Source organism: Cryptomeria japonica, chromosome 10 (assembly GCF_030272615.1).
Source record: "Cryptomeria japonica chromosome 10, Sugi_1.0, whole genome shotgun sequence".
NCBI classification, from domain to species: Eukaryota; Viridiplantae; Streptophyta; class Pinopsida; order Cupressales; family Cupressaceae; genus Cryptomeria; species Cryptomeria japonica.
In genome coordinates, this window is record NC_081414.1 from 784899294 (window position 1) to 784918810 (window position 19517).

A 19517-nucleotide genomic window follows, 5' to 3' on the forward strand; every position below is an offset into this window, starting at 1 on the left:
CATGAAGGATCTTGCATGAAGGGGATTGATCCTATCTACCTCGGGAATGTGTGAAGTCCCAGCAAATGGTGATGAACGTGTGATGGGTTATCACCTCCAAGAAGCGGTGAAGAACGAACGATGGAGAATGTCTTGAGATCTGTTCAAGACCGTTGTATTCAAATGCAAAGTGTTCAATGGTCAGGATTGAATCCACTGAATTGCTCAACCTAAATGTTTAGGGTTTAGGGTTTATGCTACTGACCTCTGTTTCCTATAAGGTCGATGTTGTATTTCATGTTGGTTTTGTTGGAAAATGTTGTGTGTGTATCTAAGTGCAGAGATAAATGATTCTTGCTAGACCAAATAAGAGAATCGATACCTGCAAAGTGTGTGTGCAAAAGGAAGGAACTAAATCAGATCTGCATTGGCATTGAGTTCTATTACCAGATCATTGTAATACTTGTTGATCTCTAATCACTTCAACAGTTGGAAAATCGCTTAACAGGGTAGCTTTAACCAGCTTGTTGTAAATCCTTTAACAGGGTGACTCAAAGCCACTGAGTTCATAAAATCCTCTAACAAGGTACCCTTTAACAGGGTTTAACCCTTAACCGGGTATTCTAGCCATCCCTTAATTGGGTGATCCCTAACAAGATCGGTTCCTAACAGAACCTGTTGTAATAGTCTTTAATCAGACTAGGCTCCTAACAAAGTGGACTTCTAAAGAGTTCAAAAATAGCTTGTGGGTATTCATCCTCACCATGGTTTTTCCCAGTTGGGTTTCCACGTGCAAAATATGTGTGTCATGTATGATGCCTCTTTCATGTGATGTTTTGTTATTTCCTGTTTAGTAGTGAATCATGTTGTTCTAGTAAATTATTGTATCTCTAATGATAGATTATCTGTTTATGCATAAGGATAAAGTGGAAATGAGGAAGTAGATTGTATGGAAAGCTAAGTGTTGTCGGTTTATGTCTTTCACAGTCTCATTATGTTTAACTGGTAGTAATCGGGTTTAGACCGGTATTTGTGTTTGTCTATCAAGTGCACTGTTTGCAGTCAAACTGGTTCAGGAATTTTTTTTGTGTTTGTACTGATTCACCCCCCTCTCTCAGTACCGGTTTGATACTCATTGTTCATCATTGAGTTATCAAAGAAGAAAGTTTTTATTTGCTTAATGGAACCAGGCATTAAGGAGATGCTATTCTTCAGTTCATGAGCTTCCAGATGTGATTTGAATCTGTTTGTAAGACAATGAGTCTTACTTGAGTTGTAGCCCTTGTTGTTTTTGAGCAGTGAGCTCTAGGTAGTGTGCCTGAATGCAATGTGCATTCCCCACTGTCATATTTCCAATACGTCTAATAGAGTATCATCATATTGTGGGTAGGTTCCCATCATGGTTTTTCCCTTCACTGGGTTTCCCACTTCAAAAATCTTGGTGTTATGTGTCTTCTTGATGTGTTGCTGATTTATTATTTCATGCTTAATTATCAAATCTAAGAATAAGTTTGATTTGTTTAATTTTGTGAGCCAAATGATTCATCCCCCTGTCCCAGTTGTCTACCTAGAATCATACCTATTTCATCAGGAGAGATAGAGGTGAGATAGAGGGGAGAGAGAGTTGGGTAATGAGACATGGAGGGAAAGGTAGAGAGGTAAAGAGGGAGGGAAAGACCTCGAGAGGTGGAGAGAAAGGGTGGGAGGAAGAGGTAGTCATGGAGATAATGGAGAGAGAAGGGAAAGAAACAATAAGAGAGGTGAGAGACTTGGGGAGAGAGATATAGAGGGGGGGATAGAGGTTGGTAATGAAACATGGAGGGAGAGGTAGTAATGGAAAAAGAGGGGGTGTAAGGATATAGATGGAGATAAATAGGGAAGGGGAGATAGAGAGGGAGAGAGGAAAAAATTGAGAGAAAGACCTAGAGAGGGGAGATTTCATAAAGGGATAGGGGTAAGGGGGGAGGGAGAGAGAGGTGGAGAAGGAGAGAACTAGAGAGGGGAGAAATAGAGAGGTGAGAGACATAGAGGGAGAAAGAGATTTGAGAGACCTAGATGAGGAGAGAGAGGGGTGAGATAAATAGAGGGGGATAGTGAGAGGTGGGTAATGAAACACGGATGGAGAAGTAGAGAGGTGGAGAGGGAGGGAAAGAGAGACCTAAAGAGTTGAGAGAGAGGGTAGGAGGGAGAAGTGATGAGCTAGATAATGGAGAGAGATAATAATACAGGGTGAAAGAATGAGAGAGAGTGGGAGAGAGAATAAGAGAGGGGAGGGAAGCAAGAGGAGAGATGGGGGTAAGGGGGTAGGGGGAGATAGAGATGGAGGGGGGAAGAAAGGGAGGGATAGAACTAGAGAGGTGAGAGAGAGAATAGAAAGGGGGAGAGGGAGAGATGGAGGGAAGTATTAACATAGACAAGACCTTCAAGCTTATGTACCCTAAACCCTGCACCACCAATTTTGTAACCTAAATCCTATACCAATATTGTATACCCTATACCTTATAACCCAAACCCTATATCCTACACCTTATATCCTATACCTATATCGGGAGAGGAATGATATAGATAGGGGATAGAGAGAGGTGGGTAATGAGACATGGTAGGAGAGGTAGAGAGGTGGAAAGATAGGAGAAAATAAACCTAGAGATGGGATAGTGAGAGGGTGGGAGGGAGAGGTGATGACCTCGATAATAGAGAGAGAGAATAAGAGAGGGTGAGAGAGGGGGAGAGAGATGGAGTTAATGAGGGAGGATTAGATAAAGAGGGAGAAATAGATGGGGTTAATGATGGAGGAGTAGATAGAGAGGGATAGATAAATAAAGGGAGGAAGATGTTGGACTCCAAGAACACTGAGAGGGGGGGGGGGTGAATCAGTGTTCTACTGAAATAATCAATTTTAACCTTATTAAAACATGCATTCACCAATCGGTATATTGATACATATAAGATTGAAATAAGTAAAGAAATAAATAAGCCAATTAGACAAGTGAATACCATAACACAAATAATTATACGTGGAAAACCTCAAAGAGGAAAAACCACGGTGGGATTTGTGACCCACAATATCAATCCACTAGCCATATGAAAATATATTACAAAATATGGGGGCTTGCACTTGCAGGAAGGCTTATAGCCTAGAGCACACTTCTCATCACAAAGGGAGTCTCACTCACTACATACAAATCCAGACTACAATTCGGAAGAATGAGTGAACTGCAATGATAACATCTCCTATGCCTGAATATAGTTCTGATTAAGCTCTGACTGTTTCGGTCCTGAAACCCTAAACCCTTACTAGAATAACCTCTTACATAATAAAATTTCCTTGCATTACACTTGTCTCTCTCTCACTCACATTACATTCCATCTCACAAAATGATCTAATCAACTAACCTATATACCCTTACAAATCCTTCATGCCTTATGTTGGCTTACATAGATAATTACAAAATGAATATATATGTCAACTCAATTACATATTTACATAAATATAAAAATCAATTTTTGATTTCCGGATCTCCCAAATGATGTTGGCCTCCTATACTGGTATCTTGATGAAGTCATGTCAGCCTGCAATGTCGGTAACCAAAGAATTCCTCCAACCAGTGAAGATACATGCTGGTGCCAGTGCCGATGCCAATGAAGTGTTTGCCGGTAAATGACCAAACCAAAATATGAAATCCAGAAGATGTTTCCATAAATGACAACATATTGAAACCATTCAAATGAGTGTCAATTGCCAACATAAGAGACCTAGAGAGGGGAGGGAGGGAGAGATGATAAAAAAAGGTGACGAAAACTTGAGTTGTGTTGTCATTGATGTCACAAATTATGTAATTTATATTTTTTTAGATGTACATATATTGTAGATGGTTTGGAAACGAGAGTTAAAATGTTGTTATGTTATTTGGTGGTGATATTGAGTAGGTATGAGGTGATTCTGGAAGGCTATAGTAGTGAAAATTATAATATGCAGGAAACAATATTTATCATCCTTATGGAAGAATGTTTCGTGTTCCTCCAATTCTTGATGATGATGGCTTGAGGTTCTAGATATAATGTATACATTCTATGGACGTTGCACTTTGACGTTTTTAGGTCATCATTTGCTCAATTGATGTAGTTACTTATGGCGGTTTGCTGATAGTGAAGTTTTTTATTAGGACTGGTCCAAAGAATACTCTACATTTCTCCACTATGTTGATTCAAGTGTTGTGGATTGGGTGGAAATGTTCATATGGTTTGTGCAATGTTCCAGTTTAGATTTATAGTGTTATTTTGTTTGGAAAGTGAAGTCATGTTGTTTAGTTTTTGGTGTTGTCAGTTGTATTGGTCTCTAATTGTCTTAGGTGATTTATCTTATTTGGATCATGCTCTTTTGGTTTGGATATGAATTGGAGGTTGAGTTAGAATGTTGATATGGGTCTCACTATGGTGTGTGTAGATCCACATTTTGTAATTTGAATTGGGTGATGTTTGTGAGCTAATTGGTTAATGTGCTTCATTGTCTTTCTACACATTACATTTGATGCCAACTTTGGAGGATGTTCTAGCACGTTTGATTAATTGAAATTGACTTAGGAAGTTGTGTTGTGATGTTTTTGGGTCCCCTTTATCTTGTAGAGTGGACCATATTATGTGTTTTTTGTTTGAGTGGTCAACTTTATGTCGTTCATGTATAGTTTTTTTGCGATCAACCTAGTAGAGGTTTTCAATGAATAATCGTGTATAAATGGAATTGCAAATGTATGAATTGTGTGTGGATTGTTGTGAATTGGATGTGAATGATATTCAAGTATAAGTGAAGAAGAAAAAGTGTGAGTTTTCAGTTGTGATGAGGTTTGATGATCATATCTTTAGTATGATAGTTTTTGAGACAACTAGTGAAGTATGATATGATTGCCATGATATTGTTCACTTAACACGGTGCTTCAAGGATAATTTCATGATTAGGAGATCTTGTTAATTTTAATTTATTATTTCCTTGTACCTATCATAAGATAGTGAGTCCTTTGGTAGCCTATGTAGTTCTTTGTATGTTTCCTTGAGATTTTGTATCTTAGTAGTGCAAGTCCCTTACATCGTGTCCTAAGTTTGTGTGACTTGGTTTTTCAAGTCCAATTAGGTGCAGTGAGCTCCTTGGCCTTGAGCCTAAAAATTTGTAATCAATTATTTATATTGTGAGTGTGATTCTCACCATCTCTATTTCCTTCTTGGGGTTTTCCATGTAAATCTCGTATACTTGTGTGTGTTGTGCTTTATGGTTTTATGTGTCATATTTTTAGAGATACTTTAACTATGATTCGATGTTTAAAGGATTATAAGCAAGATTTTTTTATGTTCCAAACTGATTCACCCCCACCCCCCTTCTCAGTCATGTGGTGTGTTTAAAAAAAATAACAAAGAGAGAGAGAGGAGTAAGAAGTGACAGAGGGAGAGGTAGACATGGAGGGAGTGAGAGACCTAGGGAAAGAGGGGAAGAGAGATGAGAGACCTAGATGGGGAGAGAGAGGTGAGATTGAGGTTTAATGAAGGAAGAGGAGATAAAGATGATTCTTTAAAGGGGAAGAGGGAGATAGATATGGAGAGAGGAAGAAAGGGAGGGGACATCCTAGAGAGGAGATGTAGAATAGGTGGAGAGAGGAGGGGCAAATTTAGAGGCGAGATAGCTAGGGGGGAGAGAGAGTTGATATACCTAGATGGAGAGAGAGTGTGTTGAGATAGATGGAAGTGGGTAGCTCGAGAGGTGGAGAGGGAGGGAGGGAGAAACCCAGAGAGAGGAGAGAGAGGGTAGGAGGGAGAGGTGATGAGGTAGATAATGGAGAGGGGGATTGAGAGAGGGAGATAGAATAAGAGAGTGGGGGGGGGGAGATATATATATGGGGGTAATAAGGGAATGGGAGATAGAGAGGGAGAGAGGAAGAAATGGAGGGAGAGAACTATATAGAAGAAAGAAGGGTGAGAGAGAGAAGAGAGAGGGGGTTCAATGAAGAGATAGAGGGAACTATCAATATAGGCAATACCCTCAACCCTATATCATACAACCTATACAAGAGTTGGAGAGATGATGAACTAGAGAGTAGAGGGAGAGATAATAGTAGAGAGAGAATAACAAAGAGAAAGAGGAAAATATGTCTCTATGAGTCTAAACTATATTTTCATTTGTCACTAGCCAAATTTGTCTTGGTGAATGCCAAATGAAAATTGCACAAATTGAAAATGAATTTTTATTTGGTGCTTGTCAAATCATTTGCATTGATAAGTAGCAACCCTTTGTGTTGGATTTTCCTTAGGCATCCAACTCAAAGGGTTAGATGACCATTTCATGCCAAAGATGTGTTTTTTTTAATAGGAAAGAAAAATTTCACACATATTTGTTCATGCTCTCCGCCAGGTTTGAATTTGTTTCAATGCAAATTTTAAAATTACCATGGTGACATTAATGTATCTCTTATCTATCTAACCATATATTTTTTTTAATTTTTTGATTATGTTGACGTTTTCATCTTTAATTTCTTTTGTTAGTGTGTCCATTTTTTGTCAAAAAACATGTGGTATTTTGGGTATAGTTTTTTACTTGTTCATGAAATTTTGAAACAAATTATATCTATATAAAATAGACTCTATTCTACATGTATTGAAAAAAAGTTTTCTATTAGTTTTCAAAAAGGTTAGGGGGGAGCATGCTCAAATTTCTATTTTTCAAGATGTGCCCACTTTGAAAATTAGTAAAAAATTATATCTTCATTAAAAAGTAGTGAAAAAAATCTGACATAATCTACATGGTATTAGCTAATTTCTCATTGAAGATATTTTTGAAATTGTAAAAAAATGTTAACATTTTAGGGTGAGCACACTAGATGCTATGCTATGTTCTTTTGAAAAAAGGAATCACTTTGTTTGCTTCCCCTTTTTAAATCCCTTAATACTCACCATTTTCAAAACAAATTAGTAATTTATAAATTATTTACAAATCACTACAACTCTTGTTCTTGTTTCATCTTCAAATTTTGAGTGTAACTATCTTCATTTTCTTGTCAAATATCAAAATTTTTAAATTTTAATTTAAAACTGACATCTTGAGATCCCTTTCTGTGTCACAAATTGGTACACTTACTCACATATGAACATAATATCATAGGATAAATGAAATTATTATAAGGATTAATATCTCCCACACATGCTACTTTTATAGTGGAAAAAATAACTACAAGTCGTCACTTGCTCATCCAACACATGACTCTCCTAAAAATAACCACAAGCTGGGCCACTAAATTATGTTCCTTTGAGAGTCAATTTTATTACATATATTCAAATATGTTGAATTATTTAGAGTTCTTAAATGAAAGGAATTGCTGAAAATATCTATTAACATAAAATGTAAATTTATAGAAATGAAAACTACGAAGGATAGAGCCTTTTGTTAAAATTAGAGCATCTCGACCAAGGATGCTAGTCTGATGCACAAAAAACTTGTGTGGAATTATATTATCTTATATGAACCATGGGTATAAAATTCCTAGAATACATAAAAACCCAATTTAATTATTTATCCAACTTGTGAAACTGAAAAAATTAGATATGCACAAAAAGATATTATAAAATAAAAATATAAAGAAATAAGATAAAGAAAAAGATGTAAATGAGCCAAATGAACTAGATAAATAATTAATAAATGTGTACAAACCTCTTTGCAATTGAATGCCTCCAATAAACTTGTACAAACACATAAGATGAAAAGTGTTTCGGGTTGTTTGGAGAGTTGCCTTAGTCAAGTCCTTGCTTTGGTGTTTCCACATCTATATTAGCTAGATTGACAGATAAATGATAAATACATAAATAAAATGATAATTGATTTAATAGATAAGATGGGATGTGATAAATTACAAGATTCTCACAGGAAAAAGATTAAAAGATAGATGTTACTTGTAAGGTTTAAGGAAGCCAGAGAGAGAGAGAGAGAGAGAGAGAGAGAGAGAGAGAGAGAGAGAGAGAGAGAGAGAGAGAGAGAGAGAGAGAGAGAGAGAGAGAGAGAGAGAGAGAGAGAGAGAGAGAGAGAAGTAATAATGTTGTAAAATGCTTGAGAGAAAGAGAGTTGAGAGAGAGAGAGATTGTGTGGATTGCAAAGATAGATTTAAAAGTGATAAAAGAGGGAAAGAAAGGGCAAACAAGCCATTGCAAGTTATTTGGATCTGTTTCCAATAACTTGGGAAGGTTACAAGTGGTGAAACACTTAGAGATGACCTTGAATGATATAATATCATGAAGCTAGTTCTATGTGTGAACATCTGTGCTAGGTTCTAGTTTCCAAAAAACTCATTAACAAGGAAATATAAAAACATAGAGTTAAAATACAAACTAACACAACATGGTAGTTGCTGAAAAGAGATCCTGAGCATCTCGAGAGGATAAAAGTCTAATGCAAGGGCTAAAATGGTCCTACACAAATGATAAGGTGATGGAAACCAAATTGGGTACAAAATATAGGCGATTTTACAAGGGTATGCAATTCTAACTCTATACATATTATTAATATCCACCACACCTAATCGAAACTCACATAACCTTGTACGAACAATCAATGTTAATCCCCTAAAATATTACCATTAAAAAAAAATTGAATACTGAAAAGTAGAGACCAATATGTAAAGTCCTTGATAGTTCTGATACTTAATCTAAGTATAGATCCAATAGCCAACAAGATGAGGGGGGGGGGGGGGGGGGGGTGAATCATACAAACTTAATCTTCCATAAAAACATTAGTAATAAAACCAAAACTGTCAAACATGCAAACTCAAAAGCATATAAACATCATAAACCTCATAACACTAGATTTAACGTGGAAACCCAAATAGGGAAAAACCATTGTGGGATTTCGGACCCACTAAGAAATATACTCTTCTAGAGTATGCTTGGTTTAAAGCAAATCTTGTTAAAGATTACAAACACATTGCTAGATGTGACCCGGTTAAGGGATTTCCCTCAGATCTGTTAGGATTTTCACCTTGTTAGAAGTGACCTTGTCAAAGGATTTCAAACACTCAATCAGAATGTCACCTTGCTAGAGGGTTTTACAAATAAGACTGTTAAGTCCACTCGGTTAAGAGATTTTCTATCACTTTCACAAAATAACAGTAATAAAAATCTATCTGCAACTTCACATCTAAAATGCTAAAGCAGATTCTTATTTGTTCAATACAATCTAGACATAGAACTAATCTTGTCTATCTGCTGGGCTTCTATACTCTATTATTCTAACAGGTCTTCAAGCTTATGTGCTCGGTAATCACTATGTAGCATCCCTGTGCATACACTTGCCCGCATACATTGTTTATCAACAGTTTCCTATTTATAAACAATTAGGTAACCGCTTAATCTCCTTGATCACATTTCCCATGATCAATCATAGCCATCAGATCTTCAATTTTATCCAGGTTCAATGCATCTTTCGATCTGAAAACGTTTTACCCCGCCTTGGAACTTGCATACATTTCTTGGAACTTGTGCTAGGGTATTGCGGTTCAATCTGCGCTGTAGATCTTCATGCCAACTTTCCATTGCCTTAGATTCATTAACAAACTTCATGCACGACATACCAATCATTTAATCAGTTCCAGCTCATCAGCTTCCTTCATTAAATAACACATGTAAACATTTAATGCAGTCTGTTATAGCTCGGTTACAACTCGGTTACAACTCGGTAAATACTAAACTTCACTCGGTAGACATTCTGCCTTCATTAACCGATACCGATAACCTTAGGGTTTACCGACTAGGTTCTTTTCTTGATAACATAGTATAGTATTAACCTTTACAATTTACAACATATGTATGATGTTTAAAACAATCTAAACATCATGATCTCATCATTGTCTGACTCGGTACTAGTTGCCCATTGAATACCTTATTCATCCCCTTATTCATCATATTCTTTCCTGTGTCTTTTATCGATATCTTTATACTCTTCATATCATACTTCTCAAGATATGGCAACATCATACTGAATTAGAAAATCAATTTCTTGACATCAATGACAAAAGAATAATATCAAGACAGTAAACATCCTTAATTAGTTATATCCATAATCATCAACAACCTTCTCAATATCCTTATTGAAATGCCAACAATCTTTCATTGTCTGTTATAATGCTATATTGCCAACAATCCTTTATTACAAACTAATATTCATATCTAGGATTCAACATAAAATGGTTGAAGAATCCCATACTTGGATTATAACTGATTTGGGGTAGACAATAATATACATCAAACTACCAAGTGTTCTAGTTTACTAACCTAATTCATATCCTCCATTTTTGAGGATCTCCTAGATCACTCTTATAAATATCTCGTACAAGATCATTTTCAAGGATCCTTCATTGTGTAAATGACATCTCCTCCTAATATTGAACTGCTCTAATAAAATTAGATGCATAAAGATCATATATATTTTATATAATATCACTTTTTTCATGTGAATAGGGGTAGTTCCTATCTAACTTCCTTATTTTAGCATGAACAAGACACAATATATAACTAGTTCTTAGGACCTTTTTGCACATGTTCACATGTTTAGTTTACCTATGGATCTAGGAATCTTTTAGAAGTCTCTAGTTTTCATGTTATCTTTTCTTACCTTATATTGCCATTTAGTTTTTGTGTCATTGTATAGGATTAAGACATGTGTCATAATCTTGTCTATCCCTATTTCTCAACCTTGTGTATATATATGTAAGACATCACATGTACATTTTCATTTGCCATATCTTGAATCAATTTATTACACACAATAATCAAGGAATATTTTTTTCTTACTTCTCTCTTGTGGAAGGCAAATTTTAGTTTTCTAGGTGATCATGGGAGCTTGAGTTCCTTGGTGACTAATAATGTTTATCTAGGAAGGTGCCCATGAATTGGCTAGGTAATCCAACCAATAGGCTCTTTTAAAAAAAATGACTTTAAGAAATTCAATACTGATAGGATTGGTTATCTCTTTATATCATCCATTCTTCATGCTTTTAGATTTTGCATCACCTTTCCTTAGATAGTTGATATGTTGTTTTCTAATATGTTTCTATCTCAATATATATTCCATCGAGTCTAAGAAATTTAGAATATTTAAACCTATAGGCCAAGGTTATCCTCTTACACAATCTTCACTTTGTGGTTAAGAAATTCAAACTATACTCCAAATTCCTTGATAACACAAATGTCTAATAATTCTCTTATAAGTTATTTCTAAGCCATGATAGGACATGATGGGAAATCTCTCACACATGATTATTTTAGGCTAATTTTGACTAGAGGATGAATCTTCACAAAGTGTTTTGGATTTAATTTTTATTCAAAAAGATATTGTGGCCTAAGGTTTATTTATGCAAAAAAAATAATAATTATTCTTTGTTCTAAATATATTGTGAGATCTTATGATAATAATGGAGCATTCAAATTCATGCTAGTAAATGGTATCTCTACTATTTACCCTTACAAGGGACTAACTTAGATAAGCTTTGGCATTTACTCAAGCTTCTTAAATCTCTTATTCTTATCAATATTACAAGAAATTTCATGGTAAAAAATGTATAAAAAATATTAGGAATCTATTAAATTACATGGCTAATGTAAAATGGCAATGGTTTTGATAATGACTTCTCTATTAATCAACAATACTTATGATGATATCCCTCCATAGGTTCCCATGATTATTATCTAGATGAGATCCATGGATGCACTCTTAAATTTTTCAATCTAAAGACATTAGAAAATTTTAGGTCTAAAGCTTATTTTGTTTACTTTTCATTGTCAAGATAAAGCTAAGTATGACCTAGATAATGTTTGTATTAAACAGACCTTCTAGATGCTAATTAAGTCAATGAGTATGAACACTTACATAATATTTCTATGTGATCTAGTAAACCTTATTGGAAAGATTGTAAATGGTATGTTGATACCCCTTTTTGTAGTAATACTCCCAAAAAATGATAAAGAATTTGGATTTATGCACATATGTCTATGGTTGAGAAGTTGAATTCTAATCAGTCTCTTCAAAACTCATCTTTTATTTGAGATATATGATTCTAGATAGTCCAAAAAGATATTATGGATCCCACAATTTCTCATTTTACTTGATGTTTATTCTACCAAGTTTTTCATATTGATAATCAATTAACGTATTTATGTGCGTAAATCTCCCAATGATTTTAGTCATAGTTTGAGGTAATTGAGCATTTGTTTTGGTGATGTTACCTTCAAGCCTTTAACACCAAAACTTTATTGGAATATTGGGGGATCAACCCTTACAACTTGGCCAAGGAACTACCTTCATCGTGTCCCCATGCTAGATTGAACATCTGGGCTAGCAATATGGACATTTTGATTCTACTCACCACAAGTGGCCTTCCCGTCCATTGACTAAGTGACCTACTTGTTGGTAATCATCTACATGACATGATAGTTGGTTGGCATCTATGCAAACAAACCACCATTCATCGAAAAGTGGGTAGATCTCTCTTTAAGGGCTAAGAAGTTTCCTCACATTGATCTTTCCATTTCACTTCAAATGAATGGTAAGTGCAAATATTAGTCACCACCTAAAGTTTAGACTTGCAAAGAAAATTAAGACAATTCTCTCACTAGTTGAGAGTATACTAATAGTGGGAAATGTTTATAAGACCTCCTTTCTAATACAAGAAATATAAATTTATATTTTAAACCTTTTTTTATCATTATTTGATTGTTTTTTATTAAGATAAGTTGATTTTTGACATGGCCCAAACCATATTACAAAGCATGTTGGCTACCAAAGGAGTAACCAACAAAACCAAAGAAAAACAAAAACAAAACAACATAGAGAAAAAAAAAAAAAAGTTACCAAGAGACAAAACACACCAAAGAAGAAAATCATTAATAATTAGAGTTGGGGCCCAACTTTTGACCCAACAGGGCAATCTACGAATTAGGAGTTGTGACAGTCTGACTTTTCTTCTTACAATACACAATAGTCCAAGAGGCACCATCTTTACATGTGGAACCTCTAGGAGAAGGGGAGGAGGCACCCTTCAAATAGATAGACAAACCTCTTTATCAGACTCCCCAAGAAGGGGTGAAGCCTTACAATTTGAAGGAAGAGAGTTAAGAACCCTAGAAAAAAGATGATAGGTACCCGAGTCCATAGCTATAGTGGTAGTAGTAGCAGCAATTTGAGTTGCCAAATCGGTTGAAGTAGTTGGGGAAGGAGGCACCAAATCTTTAGAGTACATCGAGTCATTGTCTAAAGCAACAAGAAAGATAGGAGATGGTAATGGTCAATACCCTTAATTCACCATGTGGGGAAAAAACATAGATAGGGCCCATGGGGGCAAGAGGAACTCAAATAAGCCATAGAAAAGTAATGTTTGGAAAGGAAAGGGATCCCATCATAATAAATCATATGTCTTCAAGGTCACTCACCCACCTACAAAATTATCTTGTTAGGCAAAGCATTGAAAAGATCCATCTCCTCCAAGGTTCGAGCATATGACATGTGGGAGAAATTGCTAGTGTTAGGATTCACCTTGAGGAAGCATCCCAAATTTTTGCTAATGCCTCATAGGTTGATTTGCACCAAAAATGGAGGGGAGGTAAGGAAGCCTTACCCATGTTGTGTAGAATACATTTTAAACTTATTTTTTAATAAGTAATTATCCTATGTATTTCTACGCACGGGTTTAAGCCACCTTAGGTAGGTTATGTGGCAACTTGGAGAGTTGGTCAAACTCATCCATGACACATGTTGCTACTTCTTTGCCACTCGGTGGAGCTTACTTGCTACCACTCATTGAGTGTTGGGATCAACTTCTGATTTGAACCAATCACTCTACCTATTTGTACACACATTATTCATTATCAATTTACTTCAGATTTGTTGTAAAATATTTAGTAGACCTTAGTTCTGACATGGTATCAAAGCCAAACTAAGATAGTTTGCTGATTAAATCTGGAGGCACTTGGTTTGTTGTGAGTATTCGAATCTGAGTTTTTGGCTGAGTTTTCTATTTTTAGTCATCAACATTGTGAGGCAAAAATATTTGCAAAGCGAGTTGCACTCTTTTGGAGGCCGAAAATGTTGGCATACTTAGCTCTGCCCAAGTCAAATTGTGGTGATTGAATCTTCATCAAAATCAGAGGAATTCAATTTTTACATGATTTGGGTGGTGTTAACCTCCTCATGTTAATCAGGGACGTCTCAGTTCTCTCTCAAAGGAGGAAGCTTGCGTACCATAGGACGATCTAAAGATTTTGAGGGTGTGAAAAGCTATTGAAGGTGAGTTGAGGCAATTCATTACCATATTGAAGTCAAATAGACAGGAAACCGACCTTCCTTATATTTGGAGGGGTTTGCCTTGTGGATGAGGAGGAGTTTGCACATTTCTACATGGCCCACAACAATGGTTGGGTGTAGAGGAGTCTTCTCTTCATTGTCATGTGCATTTGCATGGCTTTCATCTACTATAAGTTCTCTGTGATTTTGAGTCCATTGGATTCACATAGCGACAATGAGGTCACTCCACGACCAGGACCACCATAGGCCCCAGCTATATTGGCATTATATCCATATGCATATTTTGGATTTGTATGGCCATTACCACAACTGGGATACTGTCCATGTATCCCAAAATTAGATTCAAAAGGAGATTGCTTGTAGAGCAGCACTCGCAGCCACCAAAGATAAGAGGCGATTCTTGAAACAGGTTGATTTTTTCTTGAAGATGCTACTTTTTAAGAACAAGGTAATCGATGATTAAGTTGACGGTTTTCTAAATCTCTCTGTCAATGTTGAAGAAGCTATCAAGAGCATCTGTTCTATTAAGAAGGCTTGGCTAAAGCTGCCAAGTGTAAGGTTAAAAGGCAAAGGGACACGAAGAGGGATAATAGTTAGAATTTTGTGTGTTTACTCCCATTTGTTGGGTGACTTCATCTATCATCATAGGCTCTCAAAAGGGTTCTCACTTTGAGCCTAAGTTGTTGTCTTGGATAGATAGCTTCATTGGAAAAAACCAAACAATACTCTCCCAATGGCCTTAAGAATTAGTCAAGGTTAGATTTAGAGCAAAAGAATTGGTCCATCCTCCACGGGCGTAATGATCACATCAAGGGACTACTGAAAGAGGCCATGAATGGTGCAAACTACTCTTGGCTGTTGGTGCCACATCTTTCATTCAAGTTGCAGCAATCACAAGGCTCAGCAACACGCCACAACAAAGCCTCCATGCAGCCTCACTCAGCAGCAACACGAAGCATTTGACTTGCCCACTCTTCCCAGCGTCCATATCTGCACATCTTGGGCTTTGAACTAGTCTGCAAATATTGAAAGGGAAAGTGCCAGGTCTGCAAGAAAGAATCCTCTTTTGTTTTGCATTTAATGGTGAGAGGAGCTGTAACTCGTGTTCTTCTTGTTCATTAAATAACAATTAAATATAAGCATAACAATATATGTTGAACCATAGAGGTCAAGGAATACTTTATTGGGCATTAAAATGGGAGACTATTTCAATTATTGTAAAGTGCGACAATTAATGTTGCTGAAGATTAATTTAAAATTCTTGTAAAAGGGGCTGATTTTTTCTTTTTGTCATAATTTTCATTCATGGAAGTGAAATTTAACAAAAGTAAAAAGATTTTTTTGTGAAGATTCTAACGAGTAGTTAGACATACAGGTTAAATATCATATTAGAGCATTTTTTAATCGGCTAGTGTAGATTTAATTAAAAATAGATCATATCGAGAGAAATTGATTGCCAAATAACTTCTAAATGATGCCTTGAAATTCAGCACTATTTTGTGGAAAAACGCATGTTTTAATATTCGCTAGGCAATTGACCTTGATGCATTGTAAAAAATACCAAGTTATAAAGTGCCAATATTACCATGGAGTGGGGGGAGGGGGGTGTCACCAAATATTCAATCAAGGAGGTATCTTGAGTTGTGCCTGTGAGAACTTCCATGACTTGTATTTTTGAACACTTTCATACCTTATTTACTATCATTTCTCTTGAAAGGTTGTCTTGAGTCATGTCTTTGAACATTTTTGTGAATCGTGTGTTTGAGCACTTCCACACCTTCTTGAGCATTATGAAGATGAACAATGTAGTCCTATGATGTATATTGTGATCTCATCACTTGTTCTACATATGAATCCAAAAATTCTTCATAGAAAACATGAGTGATTCCTTGCAATAAAATGTGCATATCGGTTTTTAGCATTGTAGGTTTGAAAATTGGCTGGATGAAATTCAGTCTTTAGATCATGTACAAACTTCAGAGACATTAATATCACTTATTACACATCCAAAATGGGAAGACATCTTGCACACATTTGTGGTGTTGTTCAACTAGTGTGGATCATCTTCTAAATTTAGTGTCAAACACTACATGCATCACATTATGGGGAGGCGGTTGCCCAGTCTCTCATTTCTCTCCCATCGAGAGAACTTTCATTGTAATTGTGCATAGAAGTAGTCCTTGTGGGGTCTTAATTGGTCCTTCCTTCTATGACCTATCCTCTTCATTTGTACATTCGCATTATATCATCTTTGTTGGAGAGGAGTTTCCTTCCCACTAGGTTTTCTCCTTTACTTTGTTTTGTAAAAAAATTGTACATGGGTACTTGTAGAGGGGAAAAAGTGAACCACTCTAACAGGTGGGTGACCACCTATCAGGGACTCACTAATCAACCTCTCCACTCGAGATGCAATATAGAGTCTAAGATTGTTAGGTAGTGCTTAGATGACACTGAACGTGTCATAGAAACTCTCTGATGTAATTTAGTGACACTTTGTCTAAGGACGCCCATGCAGGTCTAAGATAACAGTGCAACACACTGACATCCTATATGAATAGAGTCACAAAGTCAGTACAAAGAACAAAATATGACAAAAATTTCCTAGGTAATAAAATTGAACAAAATAACACTACAAAAAGTAAACAGGACTAGCTATCAAATAAAAAAAAAGGAAAAGGGAAGAGGTATTATCTCATAGCTAGTCCATGCTTGAAGTCTCTAGCTAGCTCCCAAAATTTGCTCGGTAACCTCCACACAAGGTGAACAAAGACAAAATTTCCCCTATTTTGGTGTTTCTACCTCCACAGACAACCAAGATAGATAGATAAAATAATAGATAAAAGATATGTAACAAAAACATCTCAATGAATATGCTATGGAGATAATGAGAGATAGAAGAAGTAGATTCCCCTTCCACACCCAAAGGGAAGACCTGTCGAATGAAGAAGAAGAATAAGTCGGGGTCTTCCTCAAAGTGAAGTAACAATGCTAGAAGCATGTGAGATCCAAGAGCACAATAAGAGAGCTTCAAAGTGAGTGAATTAACAAGCGTGTGAGTGAGTAGAAGCACTATAGATTGAATAAAATTCTAGAGAGAGATAGATAGGAAAAAATGAGGCCAAAATGGGAAGATAAACATGTGCTAGGATGAAAATGGGCATTGGTGGTCATGGAGAGGTGTATAGGAATCTCTTAGGTGTAGGTGTAATGCTCAAATGACCACCTTCAAACTATTGAATTCGTAGGACGCTAGTGCAGTGCACATATGTCTCCATGGCGTGCTAGTTTCTACAGGACAAAGCAAGTGAGATTGACAAAAGGACAAAGCAGTCAAGAAGGTCTCCAATTGGCGTAAAGTAGAGGCACTTATATAGCGTATGATTACACAGGGTGGAATTTACAATACTACAACACCTAACATGGATAGTGGCTGTTGGAATCCAATAACACTAAGAGGGGGGGTGAATCATTGTTATACCAAAATTATCTATTATAGCTTTATTAAAACATGCATACACCAACCGGTATACCGGTACATACAGAATTGAAAGAAGTAAAGCAACCAATAAGCCAACCACATAAATGAACACCATAACACACATAATTATACGTGGAAAACCTCAAAGAGGAAAAAACATGGTGGGATTTTTGACCCACAATATCAATCCACTGGCCATATGAAGAGATATTACAAAGTACAGGGGCTTGAACTTTCAGGAAGGCTTACAGCCTAGAGCACACAATTCAATCACAAAAGGAGCCTTACTGACTACATATAAATCTAGACTACAATTCAGAGAAATGATTGAACTGCAAAGATAGCATCTTCTATGTTTGAATACAGTTCCAGTTAAGCTCTGTCTGTTCCGGCTTGAAACCCTAAACCCTTTACCGGAATAACGCCTTATAATAATATCCTCACCTACACGCTCTCTCTGATATATTTCACATCTCCTTCATTATTTAATTCCCAATTACATAATCACATGATGATATCAAAATGATCTAAGGAACTGACCCATATACACTATACATTTTATCATGCCTTATGTTAGCTTACAAAGATATTTACAATATCAAAATACATGTCGACTAGATAACAAAAACACATGAGTATAAAAAAAAATTGTCGATACCGGATTCAAAAGATGTCGGCCTCCAATATCGATAACCTTATTTTAAACCATATCGACCTGCATTGCTGGTAACAAAAGAAATCCTTCCATCTCGCCGGTGCCGGTGAAGTGCCTGCCGGTACACAGCTGACCCAAAACGTGAAGCCAAAACAAGATACCATGTTGCCATCAATGACAACATAATGAAACCAACCAATTGAGTGTCAATTTCCAACAATCTCCCCCTTTGGAATTGATGGCAACACTCATGTGAAAAATGATCATGGTTTCATTTGTCAGTTTCATCCAGAACCTGCTCCCCCTGAGCTAAATATCCATCAATACAAAATACTCCATAATTCCATAGTTTTCCATATCTCCCCCTAATGTATACAAATCACTTTTTATTTTTCACATCTATATCACTCCCCCTGTAACATCAATGCCATCAAAATTTCAAAAAGAATACCAAAAATCCAAAACCGAGACGAAGAATGAATAGACTGTACAATGAATGTCCCCAAAATACCTTATTGGAGCTTGATATATTTGAAAATATTGTGATATGCCTTCTGCAATAGCTCAAGATAAGTATCCCAACCAGATTTTAAAGTGCCAAACATAGATACAAGTCCATTTAGCAGATGTGCAAATGACTCTTTCTCATTTAACTTTGCTGGTGTGGGCTTACCAACCAGATCTATACACTCTTTCTTATGTACACTAAGTGAATCCAACTGGGGACTCACCAAACCTCTAAGAATTCTTGCCCTTCTTATGATTTTGTCTTTTTGTTTCTCAAGAACATAAATTTGGGCTTCCAAAACCAAAATCTGACCATCAATGGATGTAGTCAATTAAGTCAATCCGTCAAAAGAATTAGCTATACTTGTAATTTTCTCACAAGATTCGTTAACCTTCTTATCCAAATTAAATGTAAGAACATCTCTATTACAACATACTTTGTAAATATTTTTACGCTTCTTTAAAGAATTGTCTATCAATTTCAACTTTTCATTAATCTTCTTCCTCTCAAACTCAATCACTTGATCAAATGTAGCTCTTTTTGCTTGTGTGAACCTCTCCAGTGCTTGCCGGTTTGA